Consider the following 21,615-nt stretch of genomic DNA (forward strand, 5'->3'; position numbering starts at 1 on the left):
AGATTCCAGGGAGCTCCAAGCATGCACATCCCCCTCTAAAGAGCCTCTAGCAGCCTTGCTTGGCAGTGGCTGAAACTGGAAGGTGGAGTCAGTATTCTCAAATCCTGATGAATCCCAAGGCTGGCATTCTCCTGCTGTGAAGCCTACTGTGGCTAGCAATGCCCTGTTTCCCTGGGGCCACCAGAATGGTTGGGCATGCAGGAAGACCCTGCACTCCACGCCATGCCTTCCCCTTCAGGTACACTGGAATGTGTGCTTTTCTTCTGCCTCCTCCAAAGCTCTGCACTATGTACCCTTGCTGTACTGGCAGCTGAGGACCACAGAAGGAAAGTCACAAGCCCCTACCCCCACAAATGTAACCATACCAGAAAATGCTAGGTGCCAGCTTCAAGGTCACCATCTTAGAGTCTTAATTTAGGATTTTAAAAAAATCTTTAGAATGTTGATATTAAACATATATATACATATAATTTAATCTTGATGCTAGACATGACCACATAACTCAATTCTTATCAATAGGATGGGCAGAATTATTATGTGGCCATTTTAAGAAACTCTTTCAAGATGTACCTAGATTGTGCCCGATACGTCTTTGTCTTCTGTCTCAGGATTGAAACTTAAATGCCAGGAGTTCATGTTGCACTGTAATGACATGGACCTGTAAAGCTAGAAGCAATCTGAGTTCCTGAAACTATGGAGTTTGAATCTCCCTCCGTAGATTTCTTTCCTGTAAGAAGATGGATGTTATTTTTTCCTCATCCATTGGGTTTTTTTCAGGCTCTTTCAGGCTCTGCCATCAACTCACAGAAGAACTGACTACTATACACTCTGAGCTCTGAGCACACAATCAATTCTCCTTCTTTTCCTTGGGTCTGCTACCTTTCTGAGGCCTTCAGGCTCGAGACCACACTATTCTTGTGCCCATAGACTCAACATATTCACTATCCACACCCCCCCAATCTCACCATGTGATCTTACATTCTCTGGTTATGTAAAATAAACATTTAAAATTTATAATTGTTCTCTATCAGCAATAGGTAGCAAAGGAAATGAGAAAAATGTATTAAATTTAAGCAACCAAATATATAACACACATAGAGACCTGTTTTGTTTTTGTTTTTGTTTTTTTGCTTTTTTGGGGTCACACCAGCAATGTGCAGGTGGCTTACTCCTGGCTTTGCACTCAGGAATCACTCCTGGCGATGCTCAGGGGACCATATGGGATGCTGGGAATCGAACCCAGGTCAGCCGAGTGCAAGGCAAACGCCCTACCCACTGTGCTATCATTCCAGCCCCCTAGAGACCTGTTTTGTAAAAAAAAAAAAAAAGAGACGACACAAGATTTAGGGCTGGATGGATGGCTTAAAGATCTAAAGTTCATGATTTGCTAAGCACTGAGATGGAAGAACCCCTGGGTCCCAGAAGAGAAGGGAATGAGAGGAAGGAAGAGAAAGAAAGGGAAAATAGAGGGGAAAGAACTCAGGAAGGGAAGGAGAGAAGGGAAAGGAAGAAATAAAACAAAAAAGACACTGGACATAAATGAAGAAAGGGTATTAGAAAATATAGAAAAATATATGGATAATTAAATGTGTGAAGATCTTTTATTTATTTATTTGGCGAAGATCTTCTATTTATTTATTTATATTTGTTTTAATTTTATTGAATCACCATGAGATAGTTACAAGCTTTCATATTTGAGTTACAATCTCACAATGATTAAACACCTATTCCTCTACCAGTGCACATTCCCCACAACCAATATCCCTGGTATAATCCCCCTTTCCCACCCTCCCCCTGCCTCCATGGCAGAAAATATTCCCCATACACTCTTTCTACTTTTGGGCATTATGGCTTGCAACACAGACACTGAGAGGTCATTATGTTTGGTCCATTACCTACTTTCAGCATGCATCTCCCAATCCAACTGGTTTCTCCAGCCATCATTTTCTTAGTGATCCCTTTTCTATTCCATCTGCCTCTCCCCTCCGCTCATGAAGCAGTCTTCCAGCACTGGGGCAGTCCCCCTGGCCCTTGTATCTACTGTCCTTGGATGTCAGCCTCATGTGATGTTATGAAGATCTTCTATTTAAAGAAGTCAGTTTCCTCAAACTAATATATACATTATATTAAGTTTGTTTCATATTAGAACCCAAACAACACTTTTTCCTTGTTTATATACATGTTAATTTATTTTTATTTTAGATCTCCCTTATATAGGTGTGTGTGTGTTTTGTTTTTAATTGGTGGTGGCGGGGTGGGGAGTGTTAGAGCACATCCAGCAGGGTTCGGGGCCTATCTCAGGCTCTATGCTCAGGGGTCACTCCTGGCAATGCTCAAGGGACCAGCTGAGATGCTAGAAGCAAATCATGGTTAGCCACATGCAAAACTAGCACCTTAGCCCCTGTAATAGCTTTCTGACCCATGTATATGTATTTTTAAATGATTTTACATTTTACATTTTAGAATATTTAATAAATCTGTCTTTCAAAAATATCCCCTGTCATTTTTTTTTAATTTGGGATATCATTAATCAATTCTTTTAATGGAATTTTATAAAACTTCTAATTCATGTGAAGAATACTGAAAAGTGCTAAGAAAATTATAAAAATAAAAAAACAGTTGAAGGGTCTTGCTTTGACAGCTAATGTGACAAAGTCAATCAAACCAAAAAATACATCCAAAAAGCAAAATAGAAATGACAAAATAAAGCAAAATAAAATAAAACCAAAAGTTCTGCACTATGAAGCAACTTTAATATATAACTATGAGCTATAATACCTCAATACAAAAATTAAGTAAAAATATAAGAAGCCCCATAACCAACAGCAATATTTATGAAAACTTAACACATGATACATGTGGATATTCTTTTTAGTGGCATGAGGATTTAACAAGTTTAACAAATGATGCTGGGACCAGCTCCGCAACTAGTCTCCAAGTGAACATGATGCCACAGAATCTTTCCAATAGACCAGTCCAGGCTGAAAACTCTGAGGCTTTCTTGGTATGAAGGCAGTAGATTCCCCTCTCTGCCTAAGGGGACAGCAGCCCAAGGCCTTATCTGACACCCTCTGACATTGAAACAACCCAGCTCCAAAACTGAACCTCATCAAGGCACTAAGTCACTAAATTGTTCCAGTTACATAGCTCCTGGAAGTCCGGAACAACACTTTCATATTTCAAAGTACCGTCAGCCCAATCAGCAGCAAATCTGATGGGAAAGTTGTGTAGAAGCCACCAGGCTCAATGAATGAAAATAATAACACAGAAGGCTCAACTCACACCAACCAGCCCAGTAACTCCTCAGACAATAACTTTGTCACACCATTGTGAGATATCATAACAATTATCACAAACTGATTTTATCAATCTAAATTTTTTATAATTCCATTGGCATGTGTGTTGAAGCAAGCAAAATAAAGTAAATTTGTTGTATCTACTAAGGGAGCAGACTTGGGAGGTGGGGTGGGAAACAGGGGACATAGGTGGAGGGAAGATCACGCCAGTGGTGGGTGGTGGGATTGGTGTTAGAAAACTGAATGCCTGGAACAACTGGTTAAATCACAGTGTTAATAAAAATTTTTAACAAATGATTCTGGCACAAGTGGCGATCCATGAGAGAAAGCAAAATGGATTCTAAGTTTTTACACAATACCATACAAAAACCCAAACTGATGCTGTGATTCAAAAACATTTTTTTAATCCAAGTGAATAAAATATATAAAAGCAAACAGTAAAACAATGAAAAAATAGTGCAAGAAAACGTTTGGAACTAATCTATACACTGTGAGTAGGAGAGCCCTTCCTAACAAAGACTGGAAACATGTTTGATTACACGAAGGTTAAACTTTTGTACCACAAACAAAGGCCACAGGAAATATGTATCTGGGAAAATGTGTGCAATACAGAATTAAAATGTTAGTTTTCATTTAAAAGTAGGTAAAAATTCAACAGAAAACTTATCCCATTTATTTTCCAATTTAGATATAATCTGCAGCTCATATTCCTTGCATCACATTGTTACCATCTTAAGGGCAAAAACACTGACACCTTCTACACTCTCCATGTAATAATTACTTCAACCTTCAGGGTATACCATAACAGAAAATCAAGTATTTTTCTAACATGAAACAGTGAAGAAAAACCAATTTCCTGGAAACTCCTTTAATAAGAAAAAATTCAGGGATTAAAAAAAAATGTAGGGTAACATGATCCAAAAAGTTGATCAAAATGACCCCAGATGTGTGTATGTGTGTGCGTGAATGTTATGTGTGTACATTCGTTTCTGTTAGGGTTTTAAAGAATCCTGCTTTTTTCTTGCTCAAGTTTCTAAAAAAAGCTGAAAGTAAACAAAATGCAAATAGGGGATTAAAAATTTTTGTTTTTTTAATGATTAAGGCCACATCCTCTAGCCTGTCTTTCAAGTAGACTGTTTTCTCCTCAGCTCCTCTGCTATTAAATCCTAGCTTGCAAAAAAAAAAAAAATGCTATACATACACATAGACATAGGTCTCTCTCATTTTGCTTCATAGGAAAAAAAATTTTCTGGTAACTTAAAATCTCTAGTTTCAGTGCCAGAGTGATAGTACAATGGGTAAGACGTTTGCTTAGCATGTAGCCAACCCAACTTAGATCCCTGGCATCCCATATAGTTCCCCCAGCACTGCTAAGAGTAGTTCCTGAGTGCAGAGCCAGGAGTAAGCCCTGATCATCATTGGTACAGCCCAAACAGCCCCCACAAAAAAATAATCTAGTTTCTCTTTGACTCATTGTTGTCTGAACACACTCCCCACCCTAAACTGATGGCAGTACAAGTAGAATGAGACATTCTGATTGGCCTCAACAATCACAGCTGCTCTAGGAGCTGACTGGAAGGGTGTCTGTCATACAAACAAGGAGGCTGACTATCAGATGAATTTCCCAAATGGGAATTCCAATAACTTGCTGTCAGAAAACAGGGGGAAATGGAAATACACTGACTAATGAGCCAAAAAATGTTCCTCCACAGAAAAGTTCGGCATCTCTAAACAAGGAGGGCCAGGTGACAGGCAGGCAGGGACCAAAAAAGGGACAAGATGTGAGCAGGGGGACAGAGGGATGGGAAGCATTTGAAGATGAGCAGATATAAAACTTCTGAGATAAGAGAGAACATGATGCATGCAGAAACTGCTTGTCTTTCTAAATGTTTAGTGCATAGAATGGGATGGTATTACACAAGTAGGCCGAGAACCAAGGAGGACTGAGGGGTCAGTGAAATTTATATTTTCTAAGAATATGAACAGAGGCTTGAGATGAAAAAATCAGGGCCTGGGTTCAAATGCCAACTCTGTCCCTCAGTAGTTATGAACAACTTTTCTAAGCATCAGTTGGTTTCTCTTTTCTTAATAGTCTAATATGTAAAGTGCAGCTATTAAGAGCTATTGAGTTGCTGGACGATTAGATGAAAGTGTTCATGTTCTGACATACATATGGTCTGGATAAAAAGTAGATATTACTGGGCCATACCAGCAGGTAAGGCATTTGCTTTGTATGTGGCTGACCTGGGCTCAATCCCTAACATCCTATGTGGTTCCCTGAGCCCTGCCAGGATCACTTCTGAGCACTCCCTGAATACAGAGCCAGGAGTGATCCCTGAGCATCACCATGTAAGACCCCAATGTGTGCGTGTACATGCACATAAACACAGAGAGAGAGAGAGAGAGAGAGAGAGAGAGAGAGTGCTGTTACTTGGGTAGGGGTTTTGCCTTGCATGAGGGCCACTTGGATTTGATTCCTGGATCCAAAGATGGTCCTCCAAGCTCCCAAGAGGGATCCCTGATACAGAGCCAGGAGTAAGCCCTGAGCACAGCCAGGTGTGCACACGCCCCCCCACACACAAAAGTATCTGTTATTGTCACCTTTAGTGCCTCTCCCAGGCTCGCATCTATAAACCTCAAGACCAGTGAGTTCCCAGGAAGCATCATAAGCATGTGTCCACATCCCTAAAACAGGTCTCGCCCTGGACACAGCGCTTCACTCTGGCAGCCTTTGAGTCTTTAACCCATCCTGAGATACCCAATCTCCAGGCTCTCAACTGCCAAGAAAATTCAGACACCAGGTTTTAGAACCCAGGTTGCCAAACTCACAAGATATCAAAGGTGTGCTCGGGCTGGCAGTCTCTGAAACAACACAGCAACCAGAATTTATTTGGGACCAGAGTGACAAGAGGAAACCAGGGAACCCATAGCTGCCTGGATAGATCTGAGAAAATCTGAGCTAAGGAGACTTGTCAAAGCATTTGTCAGCATCCTCCAGAAGCCTCAGAGACAGACTTCTTCCAGTTTAAGTCTTCCAGACTTAGTATGCCATTCTGAGTAAATAAAAATGCAAAAATCTCAGTGTCTGGACATCTGGTGCTGGGTTTGTCACAGTCTTCCCACCAGTGAAAGGCCTTTGTTTATGTGTGTTCAGAAGTTGCTGGAACCAGAACTCTATTTTTCCATCACAGAAGAACTGAGGGAAAAGGCAGGAGTTGACAATGCCTTACGTACTTCATCCTTCATCGCCAAGAGCATGGACTCTGAACTCACACAGAACGGGGTTTGAACCTTGACTCTTCTACTCACTGTGTAACCTTGGGCAAGGTACTTTATAACCTGATCCTCAATTTCTTCCTCTCTAAAATGGGGATGGTACTACTGGAAGAACTAAGCAACATTGGTGAAAAGCTAAACACAAAGCTCCTTCACAGCTATTAGCTCCTTGAATACCATGAGGATCCTTTTCCTGCCCTGGAATCCCTTCTCTTGTTCTTCAGCTCTATCATGCCTCTATTCTTGCTGTGAAGTGTGTACTAAGAACTTCCATAGTCTTGTGGCTCTTGAAACAATTTCTTCCCCAAATAAAAGCACTTGGACTACAAGATCTAGGTGGTAACAAAGAGCTACACCCACTCAGTCATGTACATCAAAAACAGTGTAGATGGAGACAAATACCTATAGATGGAGTGTGGGGGCGTTGGAAGATGATACATAACATTTCAGTAGAGGAGGAGTAGGTGTGGACTGGAGGAAGGACAGCAAGGAATGAGCAGAAGGGATCACTGTATCACTGTATCACTATAATCCCATTGTTCATCCATTTGCTTGAGGGGGCACCAGTAACATCTCCATTTGTCCTAGCCCTGAGATTTTAACAGCCTCTCCTTACTCAGTCTTTCCTAATGATTGGAGGCTCTTTCAGGGTCAGGGGAATAAGACCTGTTATTTGTTACTTTATTTGGCATATAGGGAGCTTGCCAGGCGGGATACTCTCGGTAGCTTGCCGGGCTCTCTGAGAGGGATGGAGAATGTATATCAGAGAATACAAGCAAGTATGTTAAAACCAAACACATGTGTGCTGCTTTAGGCACATCAGTGGGCTAGACTATCAGAGGTTTGTATTGCCAGGGGTTCTGCTTTAGGCAGGGAGGGAAACTGAACCCACTGCCCACTCTGAGGAGCCCTGGTGAAGAAAGCCTGGTGCGGGGGCAGAAGATTCTGTGTCTGAGCAGAAGGGATAGCATGAGAAAAATTAAGGCAGGGACCTAGAGCCCATCATGTGAGAAGTAATGGGCAACTCCGGATCTCTGAGAAATAAAGCACCATGCAACCTAGGTAAATACCCAGTTATTATTTACACAAATGCAAAAGAGTTGGCAGGGATCTGCACCAAACTCTTCATAAACTATGCTGAGGTTGAAAATATGTAGTAAGGGAGTCTTTCTACTTTTTTTTTCATATAGTCTACTACAGTGTTTGAAATTGTTGCAGGTATGCATCAGTTTTATAATGTAAAACCACACTTTTTAAGGCCAGCAATGTAGCTCATGGGTAAGGGGACTTGTTTTGTATCTCTGGGTTTCTGGGTTCAATTCCCCCTTGAAAATATCCAATGGATATGATGGATAGAACAAGCTGGAATGGAGCAAATATAAAACAGAGTGTCCTGTTGAGAGGCAACTGTAGATGATGGAATCCTAGGCCAGTGGCAAGAGAGAAGAGGAGAGGAAAAGTGGGGGGGAAAGAGAAGGAAAAGACAAGAGCATCAAGATGGCAGATATGGGCTGAAGCTAAGGTATAAAGGATAGGGTGCTATTACTAATTTTTAGATTTTAATATTATCTTGAACAATTATTTATAAATTAATCTTATGATTTATAAAATTAATTTATAATTTAATAAAAATATAAAAACGATATTTCCTACATCTGATTTAGATCCCTAGCACTCCATAGGGTCTTCCAAGCCCTGCCAGGAGTGATCCCTGAGTGCAGAGAAAGGAGTAAACCCTGAGCACTGCTAGATATAACCCTCACCCCCTCAAAAAAAAAAGATGGGGTAGTTGTGTGGGAGGAAGTACCTTTACTGAAATAGAGACCACAAGGAAAAACAGAAGAACAAGAGAGATGCAATAAAAGCAGTTTTTCCCATGTGGGCACAAAGATATCCATGGGAAACCCAAGTGGAGTTGCCTAACTGAGAACTTGAACACAAAATTCTGACACATAGAGACTATGTAAGGGATATGAATCTGAGAAATAACAACAGGTGAATCATTAAAACCACCGGGATACTGTTTATCTACTCCTTGTAACAGATTAATGTGGGAGAAAGAGAGAGAGTTCTGGGGGGACAGCACCCTTGAAACCAGGTGACAAAAGAGAAACTAAGGAAGATGTTAAAGGAGGGGGATGAACTAATGAACATGTTAACATCGAGGGGAGTAGGAAGAAAACCAAGAGACCATGTTTTCTTAGATTAAATATTCATCAAGTAAGAGAAATACTCAAAATTGACTTTGACGGACCCATCAAGGCCTCTAGATTTGGGGGGAGGTGTCACCAAGACAGCCCTGTCAAAGGGGCTGGCACTAGGAGCCTCCATTCTTTTTTTTTAATCTGTTTTGGGGCCACACCTAGCGATGCTCATGACTATTTCCTGGCTCTCTGCTCAGGTATCGTTCCTGGCAATGCTCAAGGGTCTGGACAACACCAGGGATTGAACTGGGATCAGCCGTGTGCAAGGCAAGTGCCTTACCTCTGAACTATCTCTCCGGCTATTGGAGCAGTCATTTTATGGCATAGGATTATGTCCAAACTGACCCTTTGTCCTTGACTTTCTGGTCCCAATTTTGTTGGACCAAAACTTGTTACTATAATCTCTCAGACGGTTATGGTACATTGTGAGTTTTAAAGTCTCTTCAAACAGAGAAAGGTTTTTAACTACCAGGACAGCAAGCCCACATACCTGAGCACCCTGGGAAAAGCCTGGCTCAATGCAGTACTAACTTTATCTTTGACCATTTTCATATCTGACTTTCTGACATAAAGACAGTGGCAGAGAGTCTGTGGCATTTGGGTGGTATTAGAATTATGAGGTCTCTTTATGCACCCAAAGGGTAAACATTCCCATGATCGTAACCATGCTGCCCCAACAATAGATCTAAATTAAAATTTCAAATAATTTTTTAAATCACTGTGTCACTGTCATCCTGTTGCTCATCAATTTGCTCAAGCGGGCACCAGTAACATCTCCATTGTGAGACTTGTTGTTACTGTTTTTGGCATATCGAATACTCCATGGGTAGCTTGCCTGACTCTGCCGTGCAGGCGAGATACTCTCGGTAGCTTGCCGGACTCTATGAGAGGAACAGAGGAATTGAACCCAGATTGGCCACGTGCAAGGCGAATGCCCTACCCACTGCGCTATCTGGATAGGTGGCTGAAAGGATCCTAAAGACAGCGGTGAAGGGATATTGGCACTTTGGTCTCAAGTGGGGTATGGTAACATCATACCCCTAAAACTTATAAATATTCACACGCTCTTACCTCGACGTGATCTCAAACAATAAGTTTTAAAATAGATTCTGACTTTCTGAAATGCAGAGCTTTCTCAGAGGGCACAGACTAAATGTGTCAAAGCATGGCCATCCTGAGCGACTCATTCCACATCCGGAAGCACATCCTCCTGTCACCTCACTGTCAGCACAACAGAGAAAGCGAGCACTGTGAACAGAGGTTCAGTTTCAGAGAAAACGCTGCTCTTGAAGCCTTTCTTGGCTGCCACCAAACAATGAGGGCAGCAGAAGTCTGGTGACTAAGCACAGTTTCAAATTCTCACCTAGGTGGTATGTGACCTCGAGCAAATTATCTAGCCTTTCAGGGTATTGCTTTTCTGTGCCATAAAATATGGATGATAATAGTATCTGCTTTATAAGATTGATATGAATATTAAACAAATGAATATTTTAAGGCATATAGAACAGCACCTGGAGCATAAGAAACACAAGACATGTGATAGTCAAGTTAAATAATAATCCATGCAGGCATGTGCTGACTCACAGTCTCTGCTGTCTTCCAGGCCACTCGCCTCACCTTCCAATGCATGCTCCTCCAGGAGTTCCAGGTACCTCTTCATGCTGAAAAAGTGGACAAACACTTCTTTCTTGTACCATGTAGGGAAAGAGAAACACAAGTCTTCGCATAGCTGTCATATTAGAGGAGTGAGAAGAGTGTTCTTCCTCTTTTATAAAGAAAACACCATTTTCTTAGGCAACAGTAGTGTAGTGTGGCCAGTGAACACCTGCCTGCAGGTGGGGTGAGATTTGTTCCACCCAAATCAATACCCATGAGGAAAGCAGGGGTCAGGTCCCCAGAGGAAGATTGGAGGATGATTTGGTCAAAGAATGCAAGATCTTCATTATAAACCTCTACCTGATGACAAGTTCTGTGCTACACTCTGGAGATATAATCCTCAAAGTCACAATTTCTGCCCTCCAAGGAGCTCACAGCCTAGAGGAGGAGCAGAGAGAGAAACAGAGACAGAGACAGAGAGACAGAAAGAGAGCGTGCAGGAACTTGAAAGCATAGTGGGAAGTCACTCTGCCTGACCAAGATTAGGAGAGATCTAAAAGAGTTGGGGGGGAAGGGGGAGGTATACTGTGATTCTTGGTGGTGGAATATGTGCACTGGTGAAGGGATGGGTGTTTGAACATTGTATAACTGGGACTTAAACCTGAAAGCTTTGTAACTTTCCATATGGTGATTCAATAAAAGAATAAATTTAAAAAAAAAGAGTGGGGGCGCCGGCTAACGGAGGAAATATCCTTCCTTCTTGGTCTCTCTCCCCTCCGGGAGAAGGCGTGGTGTCCGACATTTTGTGGGTCCTTTGAGCAGGTTTGAACTTTTGGCGCGGAAAAAAAATGTGCTTTGAACTTGAAACAGCCGCGGGATACCGGGGCAGTACCAGCCGGGGCTGGTGCTCGGCTCCGGCCGAGTTTCGACCCGAGTGCCCATGCCTCTGCCTAGCCGGTGGATGTGGAACAAGCAGGAACCAGAGACAGCTTTAAGATTTGGGGTTCCAGCAAGTGCTTGCAACCATGTATGGAGACTGTGAACTAAGCTTTTGCTACATGCTGTTCCAGGAAGGGAAATGATTCATTTTCCAACTTAAATCTCCGTGGACTTAATTACTATAATGCAGAAATTGTAAATCGCGCGGCCGTGCGACATATTATCTCTTCATTCTCATCAGTGGAAAACTTATTATCAAATATTTCCTTGTTAATAGAGCTGTATTCTTGGGGGATAAATTCCAACAAAAATAGTGAGTCAGTTTTGAAACTCCAACAACAATAGTGAGTTGTGTGTTGAAATTTGGAATGTAATCAAGGCAAAGAGAAAAGGAAGGGGGCTGGAGAGATAGCACAGCGGGTAGGGCGTTTGCCTTGCACGCGGCCAACCCAGGTTCGATTCCCAGCATCCCATATGGTCCCCTGGGCATCGCCAGGAGTAATTCCTGAGTGCAAAGCCAGGAGTAACGCCTGAGCACTGCCGGATGTGACCCAAAAAGCAAAGAAAAAAAAGAGAGAGAGAGAAAAGGAAGTGAAATTATCACTCACGCACGGGGGGGGGGTTGGGGGGTGAAGGGTGGGATGTATACTGTTTTTTTTGTTTTTGTTTTTGTTTTTGTTTTGTTTTTGTTTTGTTTTTGTTTTTTATTGGTGGTGGAATATGGGCACTGGTGAAGGGATGGGTGTTTGAGCATTGTATAACTGACATATAAGCCTGAGAACTTTGTAACTTTCCACTTGGTGATTCAATAAAATAAATTAAAAAAAAAGAGTGGGGGGTGGGAAACCATCAGCGCTTCCTGAGGAAGGTGAATCTTGAAGCACAAGGAAAACTTTATCAAGAGAATAAATTTCCAAACACACCTAGATCCAACTGAGTCAAGCATGAAGCTCATAAAGCAAGGTGAGGAAGAAGGGAAGGAGTCTGAAAGGGACAGGAGATATGGGGCTGGAAAAGCCAGAAGACCCCAAAGCAGATCACATTTTTGCATGAATTCAATAGCTGAAAATTTGAGGTAAGATTAAATAACAGGCGGGGGGGGGAGAACATCAGGATGAAGAAAAGGAGGGCAGGACAAACCACAACACCCAAAAGGAGAAAGAGAGAGCAAAAGGGAGTGCCCTGCCACAGAGGTGGGGTGGGGTGAGGGGAGGACAAGGTGGGGTGGTGGGAGGGATGCTGGGACCATTGGTAGAGGGATAGGCACTCGACCACTGTATAGCTGAAATGCAAGCACAAAAGTTTGTAAGTCTGTAACTGTACCTCATAGTGATTTACTAATAAAAAATTTTTTAAAAAAGAAAGAAAAAAAAGGAGGGCAGGAAAGAACCTGGAAGTGTGTTACCAAGGAGGTAAAGGGGTTCAGGTAAAAGCACAAGGGGAAAAAATCATGAAAAAAATGTGGCAGTTACTGCAAAGAGATTAGGCAGGCTAAGTTCTGAGAAAACAGGCAATTAGTAATTAATGCTGACCTTTACCTCGAACAGAATGGTTTCAGTGATCATGGAAGAACCAGGATTATGTGTTTAGTAAATGGTAATTAAAAATTGAAGTGATAATAGTAAGCTACTCTTTTTAAAAATTTTTGTATTTTTAAGATTTTTTATATTTTACCATAAAATATATTTCCAGATACTTAAAATATGCATTCAGGAATGTGCCTTCAGAAATTTGTAGTAAAGGAATAATCAAGAATATATGTAAAGTCACTCAACATCTTTATTGCAAACCACAACACCTAATCAGAGAGAGAGAACAAAAGGGAATTCCCTGCCATAGTGGCAGGCTGGGGTGGGGGGAGACGGGACTGGGGAGGGGGGGAGGGATGTTGGGTTTACGGGTGGTGGAGAATGGGCACTGGTGAAGGGATGGGTTATCGAATTTTGTATGGGGGAAGCATGAGCACAAAGATGTATGGATCAGTAACTGTACCCTCACGATGACTCTCTAATTAAAAATAAACTAAAAAAAAAAAGAATATATGTAAAGTAAGGAACTTGCCTTGCATGCAGCTGACCCAGATTGGATCCCAAAACCCCATAGAGTCCCCCAGGAGTGATTCCTGAGTGCAGAGCCAGGAGTAATCCCTGAACATCACTAGGTGTGGCGTCCCAAACAAAACAAAACAAAAGGCCACAATATAAAATATTTAATTTAATAGCTACTTTGTAGAGAGGGTGGGGAGGGAATAAAGAGGTGGACTAGGAGTATCAGAAGGATATTGGTGAAGACGTTGGGCACTTTGGTGTGGTGAGGAATTGTAACTGTACTTCAAAACCATAAACATTGGGGCTGGAGCAATAGCACAGCGGGTAGGGCGTTTGCCTTGCACGCGGCCAACCCGGTTCGAATCCCAGCATCCCATATGGTCCCCCGAGCACCGCCAGGAGTAATTCCTGAGTGCATGAGCCAGGAGTAACCCCTGTGCATCGCCGGGTGTGACCCAAAAACCAAAAAAAAAAAACAAAAAAAAAGACCATAAACATTAACATTGTAAACACCTGAATTACAACAATGAAAAACTAAAGAAAAATCTGTTTAGTAGATGACTTAACAACCAAATAAATCTTGTGTTTAGCAGTACCATAAATATTATACTTTGTCCTTGAAGATCAACTTATGTAATAAAAGGGTTCTTTCAAGATCAGTTATTAGATGGAACAGTTATGTAATGTTGTTAAGATGAATTCTTGTAAAAATAGCTTATCTCAAGGGACCTCCAATAACTCTTTATCTTACTCTTTAATTATCTGTAAAGTAAACCAAAGTATTTTTCCATGAGAAAAAAACTTTAAAGTACTTTTTGGAGAAAGTAGGATTTTTGAGGAAAGAAAAATTTATTTTCTCTGAAATCTGTAAGTTGGAGATACCTTGAAAGAAGCATCAGACATTTGTGCATTTGTTCCATGATTATATAAAATGTGATCTGTCCCATGATTATATAAAATGTGATCTTAAAAACAAAAAAAAAACAAAGAGTATATTACAAAAAGAGTATATTACAAAGGTTGTACTATAAGGCTAACTATAGTAGAATCTTTGTAAATAAACAATTTGAAATAACTTTATGGTTATAGTTTAAAATGGCTAAGTCAATTACAACACATCTCTATAATGGAAGATTTAATGCATTGATTAAAATCATGTTGGGAAAGAAAACTTACACAGAAAATAGTGTCAGTCATTATGAAATAGGACATTCAGAAACGAACTCAGTGTCAAATGAATTGTGTTAAATGTTCACAAACATAAGATCACAAGACACAACTAACATGTTAGCATTGGGTGTAACATCTAAAACTGTGATTGTGGCTGTTGGAAACAAGTTTATTTGTACTCATTGATTTTTCTGACTATTATGTTATTTTTTAATGAATAAAAAATTTAAGAGCTTACCCATGAGAACAGAAGAAAGGAATTAATTTTGAGGGGAATGTAGATATATTGGAGGGGCAAAAGAAGATTAATTTTGTTTATGGGTGACAGGAAAAGGAGAAAGACTGAGAGTATAAAGGAAGGCGCCAGCCCCTGAGAGGTGAAGAGAAGCCTTGGGCTTCAGGCGGGCGGGGCCTGAGAAACAAGGTGAGGATGGCCAGATCCTCGCAGATGCCTGCTCACCTGCCACGCTGGAGGAGAGCAGGGAGAAGATTAAGGGGATGCAAGAGAGTGGAAGAGGTTTGTAACAGCTGCTCTGAGGCATTAAGAAGTCAATTAGCAATAAATGAAGGGATTGTAGAGAAGATCCAAGGGAGGGCCCAGCTGCCACTGACGAACAGGACTTGATCCTGCTGTCCGTTAATTTATTAGCGGCAGCAAGAGGAAATCTGCAGCCTGGATCTATCCAATGAACATCCAAATTATTGGCAGAAAATGTAACCTATAATGACTATAACTACTACTGACGATGCTGTTATAGTAATGAATACAAGTCCTGTTGGCTCTTCTGGTTTGGTCTCAAGTAGTTGTATATTTTCACTGTAACCACTAGTTTCAAAATAAAGGAGCGTATGTTATGAAATGAAAATGGGTATAAGAAAGTGGCACTTTATCAGCCCAAACTGATGCAGCATTAAAACATCACATTCATATTGAGCTGAAATAAGTGGCACGTGCCTTCCAAGGCTGCTGGTCCCCATTTGCCTCCCGGATGAGTGACTGTGGAAGTTCTCCAAGACAGTTGTCTGAGGGTAAATTGTCTCTTGACTTTGGCTTTGTAGGTAGGTGATTACAAAGTATTCCCCTCTCGTTAGAAAATGGTACCAGGGGCTGGAGCAATAGCACAGTGGGTAGGGCGTTTGCCTTGCACACAGCAGACCCGGGTTCGACTCCCAGCATCCCAGGTCTCCGAGCACCGTCAGGAGTAATTCCCGAGGGCAGAGCCAGGAATAATGCCTGTGCATCTCTAGGTGTGACCCAACAAGCAAAAGAGAAAGAAAAAAGAAAATGGTATCAGACTTTTTTGACCAGTATCATCATTATGGGCTGGAGCGATAGCACAGCAGGTAGGGCGTTTGCCTTTCACGCCGGCCGACCTGGGTTCAATTCCTCCATCCTCTCAGAGAGCCCGGCAAGCTACCGAGAGTATCCGACCCGCACGGCAGAGCCTGGCAAGCTACCCATGGAGTATTTGATATGCCAAGAACAGTAACAAGTCTCACAATGGAGACGTTACTGGTGCCTGCTTGAGCAAATCGATGAGCAACAGGATGACAGTGACAGTGACAGTGACAGCAGATCGTCGTTATAATTCACCTTGAAGGGAATTATCAGAAAATTCAAGATTGCTAGAAACCAAGCAGGATCCTTGTATAATATAGTTCATGCTGGGATCATGTACTAACCTGAAAGACCTTATTATCTGTTAATCATCTACTAAATGCATATTATTTGCTGAGCCCTTTATTATAGTATTTATAAGACAAAACTTCTGCAAATTAAAATCACAATGAGAGGGGCTGGAGCAATAGCACAGCAGGTAGGGCATTTGCCTTGCACTCGGCTACCCGGGTTCGATTCCCAGCATCCCATATAGTCCCCTGAGCACTGCCAGGGGTAATTCCTGAGTGCAGAGCCAGGAGTAACCCCTGTGCATCGCCGGGTGTGATCCAAAAAGAAAAAAAAAACACAATGAGAAGGCCAGAGGATGGTCCAATGGGCCTAGCACATGCTTTGCATGAGGACACACTGGTTCTAGCCCCAGCACTACATGACTCCCCAAGACACTGTGGGAAGAGACCCCAGAGAACACAGCCAGAAATAGCCCTGGCTATTCCTGAGATCCCACTTTACATCCATTAGGAAGCATAATACTTTTATTAAATGAAAAATAAGAAATATTGCGGCTGGAGTGATAGCACAGCAGGTAGGGTCTTGCACACGGCCGACCCAGGTTCGAATCCCAGCATCCGATATAGTCCCCTGAGCACTCGGGGTGGTTCCTGAGTGCACAGCCAGGAGTAATCCCTGTGCATCGCTGGGTGTGACCCAAAAAAGCAAATAAAAAATAAATAAATAAATAAAGTATATCAGGTTATAAAAAAAAACTTTTTTAAAAGAAAAATAAGAAATGTTGGTGAGGGAGTGGAGAAGTTGGAACTCTTATGCAATGCCAGTGAAATGTAAAATTGTACAACTGATATAGAAAATAGTATGGAGTTCTTCAAAAGACGGATACAGAATTAACACATAGTCCAGGGATTCCTTATCTGGAAATACATTTAAAGGAACTAAAATCAGGATGTTGAACAGATATTTGTATACCAACGTTCACAGCAGTACAGCTCAAAGATGTTAAGAACCCAAAGACCCACTGATGGATAAATGATGAACAAAATGTGTCTTATACATACACTGGCCTGTTTAGTTAGCCTGAAAATAGTGACCTTCTGATACCCACTGATACACGCTACAACATGGATGAGTCTCAACACTATTGTGTGCTAAGATCAATAAGCTGGACACAAAAAGACAAACTATATGATTTCACTTATATAATGTAACAAAACAGGTAAAATCATAAAGAAAAATATTAGAATAGGGGTTATGAGATACTGGGTAAAGAACAGTAGAAAGTTATTCAATTTAGAATGGTGAATACGTTTTGGAGTAAATAGTTATGGGGTGTGTAATAATGTAGAATGTAATTTAATGACACTGAAGTGATAGTTAAAATGGTAATCTCTGTATTAGATCACAATATTTTATTGTTATAAAAATGGGAAAGTGCCGCACATATCAAAATATGAGAAAGAAATACATTTTACAATTTATCATTAATGTTTGCTATTCAAGCCCATGTTCTCCTTGCACACATCTCACTTGCTTGTCTCTATGTTTCTTTGCTTATTTCCACCCTAGAGAAGTCTGTGTTCTCTCTTGAACACACATTCTCCTTTCTTTCCCCCTCACATAAGTTTCAATAAAAACTATCTTGTTTTATAATAGGAGACTAACACCCAAGAATAGTAGAGATAAGTACCAGAAGGATTACTCCACAGCTTAGAAGCCGGTTTCGCATGCTGGGGGAAAAGGCAGCTCAGATAGAGAAGGGACAACCAAGTAAAGGGTGCTAGGAGGGCCCACTCAGGATGGGAGATTCGGGCTAAAAGTAGACTATAGACCAAACATGATGGGCACTTAATACCTCTACTGCAAACCACAACACCCAGAGAGAGAGAGAGAGAGAGCGAAAGGGAATGCCCTGCCACAGAGGCAGGATGGAGTGGAGGGGATGGGGTAGGGGTGGTGGGAGGGATGCTGGGGCCATTAGTGGTGGAAAATGGGTACTGGTGGAGGGATGGGCACTCAACCATTGTATGACTGAAACACAAGCACGAAAGTTTCTAAGTCTGTAACTGTACCTCACGGTGATTCACTAATAAAAATTTTTTTAAAAAAACTATCTTGTTTCACCAAAAGAAAAAAAAAGTTTATCATTATTTATGTTTGGTTGTTTTCTTCTTTAGTAAAGCAAGATAGTTTATCTTCCACCTTTTTTTTCAATCAACTTTTGGAATGAGGAAAGGTGCTTTGAACAGAAAGAGGGGAACTGGGGCAATAGCACAGCGGGTAGGGCATTTGGCTTGCACGCGGCCGACCCGGATTCGATTCCCAGCATCCTATATGGTCCCTTGAGCACCGCCAGGACTAATTCCTGAGTGCACAGCCAGGAGTAACCCCTGTGCATAGCCGGGTATGACCCCCCCCCAAAAAAAAAAAAAGAACAGAAAGAGGAAAGGTGGCGCAGCACCTCCACTGGGATGATGACGGAGGTGATCTGCCAACAGACACAAATTTATTCAATGTTTTTTATTTTCTTTGGAGCAAATATGGAGCCTATATTTTTAATAGTATGCACTGTATATATTAAAAATGTAGTTTTAACAACAGTGAAATACTTTTCCTACTCTTAAAGGATTTGTTAATTTTGAATCTCTTTATTGACCATTATTCACTATGCTAGCAATAACCTTTTTTAAATTTCAATTTCATTTTTTACTTGCCCTTGGGCCACATCCAGCAATGTTCAGGGATTACTCCTGGCTCTAAACTCAGGAATTACTACTACTGGTGGTACTCGGCGGGGTGGGGGTGGCGATATGGGATGCCAGGCTTCAAACCCAGGTCAGCCTCATGCAAGGCACACACCCTACCTGCTGTGCTATCTCTCCAGACCTGGCAATAACCTTTTGTTTACTAGGATATACTGAAGATATGCCCCTGCTTCTCAATCAATTCAACAAACACAGGTGAGCACTCAGGATGTTCAAGCACCCTTGCCCTTTGAACCTGAAACATAATGGGGTTGATCTTGATTGAGCAATCTCACCCTTTTCCATCATCACTTCACATACCCCTTACCCAGGGTATCACTGTATCACTGTCATCCCTTGTTCATCGATTTGCTCAAGCAGGCACCAATAACGTCTCCATTGTGAGACTTGTTACTGTTTTTGGCATATCGAACATGCCACAGGTAGCTTGCCAGGCTATGCCTTGCAGGCAAGATACTCTCAGTAGCTTGCCTGTCTCTCTGAGAGGGATGGAGGAATTGAACCAGGGTCAGCCGAGTGCAAGGCAAAAGCCCTACCATCTGTGTTATTGCTCCAGCCCAGTACTACCAGTACTTCCCCAGGTTAGATACTAATAACTTGTAGTATATGCTTCCAAACTTTTTTCAATGCATACCAGATAAGGTATTTTTTTTTACCATATTGGGACAAAAATTACTTTTGTTTTGTCTTGGGGGTGGGGGTGGAGAGCTGCACCCTGTGGTGTTTAGTGCTTACCCCTAGTTCTTTGTTCAGGGATACCCTCCTGCTGGTGCTCAGGGGACCATATGGGCTGCAGGGATTTGAAGCAGCATCACAGCTGCAGCTGCATGCAAGCACCTTTAACCTTTGGGGGTTTGGGTTTTTTTTTTTTTTGCTTTTTGGGTCACACCTGGCGATGCACAGGGGTTACTCCTGGCTCTGCACTCAGGAATTACTCCTTGCGGTGCTCAGGGGGACCATATGGGATGCTGGGAATTGAACCCAGATCAGCCGCATGCAAGGCAAACGCCCTACCTGCTGTGCTATTGCTCCAGTCCTGCACTGTAACCTTTGTACTAGCTCTCCAGCCCTAGTGCAAGTTTTAACATGTGAGAAAGTTGTTGGATTTGGGAGGTGATGGGAGGTGGGGAGGGGCAGGGGGGTTGGGGAGGCTACTCCTTTGCTCAGAATTCACTCCTTTTGTTTTTAAGGGATTTTAAAAGTGTCACATGGAATTGAATTCTTATTTAAAATTTTTTTTTAATTTTTTACATTTTTTTTGCTTTTTGAGTCACACTCTGCAATGGTCAGGGGTTACTCCTGGCTCCGAGTTCAGGAATTACTCCTGGCATTGCTCAGGGGACCCATATGGGGTACTGGGGATTGAACCCGGGTCAGCCATATGTGAGGTAAACGCCCTACCTGCTGTACTATTCCTCCATCCTCAAAATTCACTCTTAGCAGTACTGGGGGAGCTGAGGGTGCCAGGGGTTCTAACTGGGGTCACAGTCATGAGAGGCAAGTGCCTTAATCCCTGTGCATTCTCTCTGACCTTGTCTGTAACCTATTTCGACAGAGTATTTCAAAGTGAAAATACCATGTTATTTTTTTTTTTGCTTTTTTTTGGGGGGAGGTGGGGGATTCACACCTGGCAATGCACAGGGAATACTCCAGACTCTGCACTCAGGAATCACCCCTGGCGGTGCTCAGAGGACCATATGGGATGCTGGGAATCGAACCCGGGTCAGCCGCTTGCAAGCCAAACGCCCTACCTGCTGTACTATTGCTCCAGCCCTCCATGTTATTTATTTACCTATTCCCTTATTGAAGTATATTTTAAGTGCCTATGGTTTTCATACAATCACCAAAATTACATAATAGAAATACTTGAATATTTATCTTTGTAACTCCTGTATCTTTAAAGAAAAAATACATGAAAGTGAAGTTGCTTTTTATTTATGCTACTTAATATTTTATGATCCATATGAACCACCTTAAATATTTCCTGGAACAAAACATAAGCATGGAGGGTGGGGATTTTTGCTTTCTCAAGACAAAACACTGAAAAGAGGGAACTGTGTGTCTTTTCACAAAGCCCACAGGAACTGGAAGTGGGAGGGGAATGTTCAGTGGGGGTGGGGCAGATTGCAGATTGGTGTTCTTCAGGCACCTTTTGCATCTCTCTTCTTATCTGGACTATAGGAAACTGGTTTTGGACAACTGTCTATGGCTTGAACGGAGTGAAAATGAAAGACATTCTCACTGATGAGGCTACCCAGTAACAACAGAGCTGAGATAGTTTGCCATCTCTATAGATGTTCAAAGCCCAGAAAGGAAAGCCAGAGCAATTTGAGCGTTGGCCTTGCACGAGGCCAACATGGGTTTAATTCCTGGCATCCCATATGGTTCCCTGAGCATCAACGGCTGTGACACAAAAAGCAAAAACAAAAAAAAAGCTCAGGAAGGTTTATAAGAGAGGCCACCCAGTGCATCTGGCTAAAGGCACACGTATTGTTGAGAAACCTGGGTTTGTGTCCTGATTGTGCTACTTAACTGGGAAATCTACAGCAAATCACTTAGCCTTAATTTCTTCATCAGAACCCATGGTGGGCCAGAGCAATAGCACAGCAAATAGGGTGCTTGCTTTGCACGCAGGCAGACCTGGGTTCAATTCCTCACACCACATATGGTCCCTAAGGTTTGCCAGGAGTG

Source organism: Sorex araneus, chromosome 5 (genome assembly GCF_027595985.1).
Source record: "Sorex araneus isolate mSorAra2 chromosome 5, mSorAra2.pri, whole genome shotgun sequence".
Classification (NCBI taxonomy): Eukaryota; Metazoa; Chordata; class Mammalia; order Eulipotyphla; family Soricidae; genus Sorex; species Sorex araneus.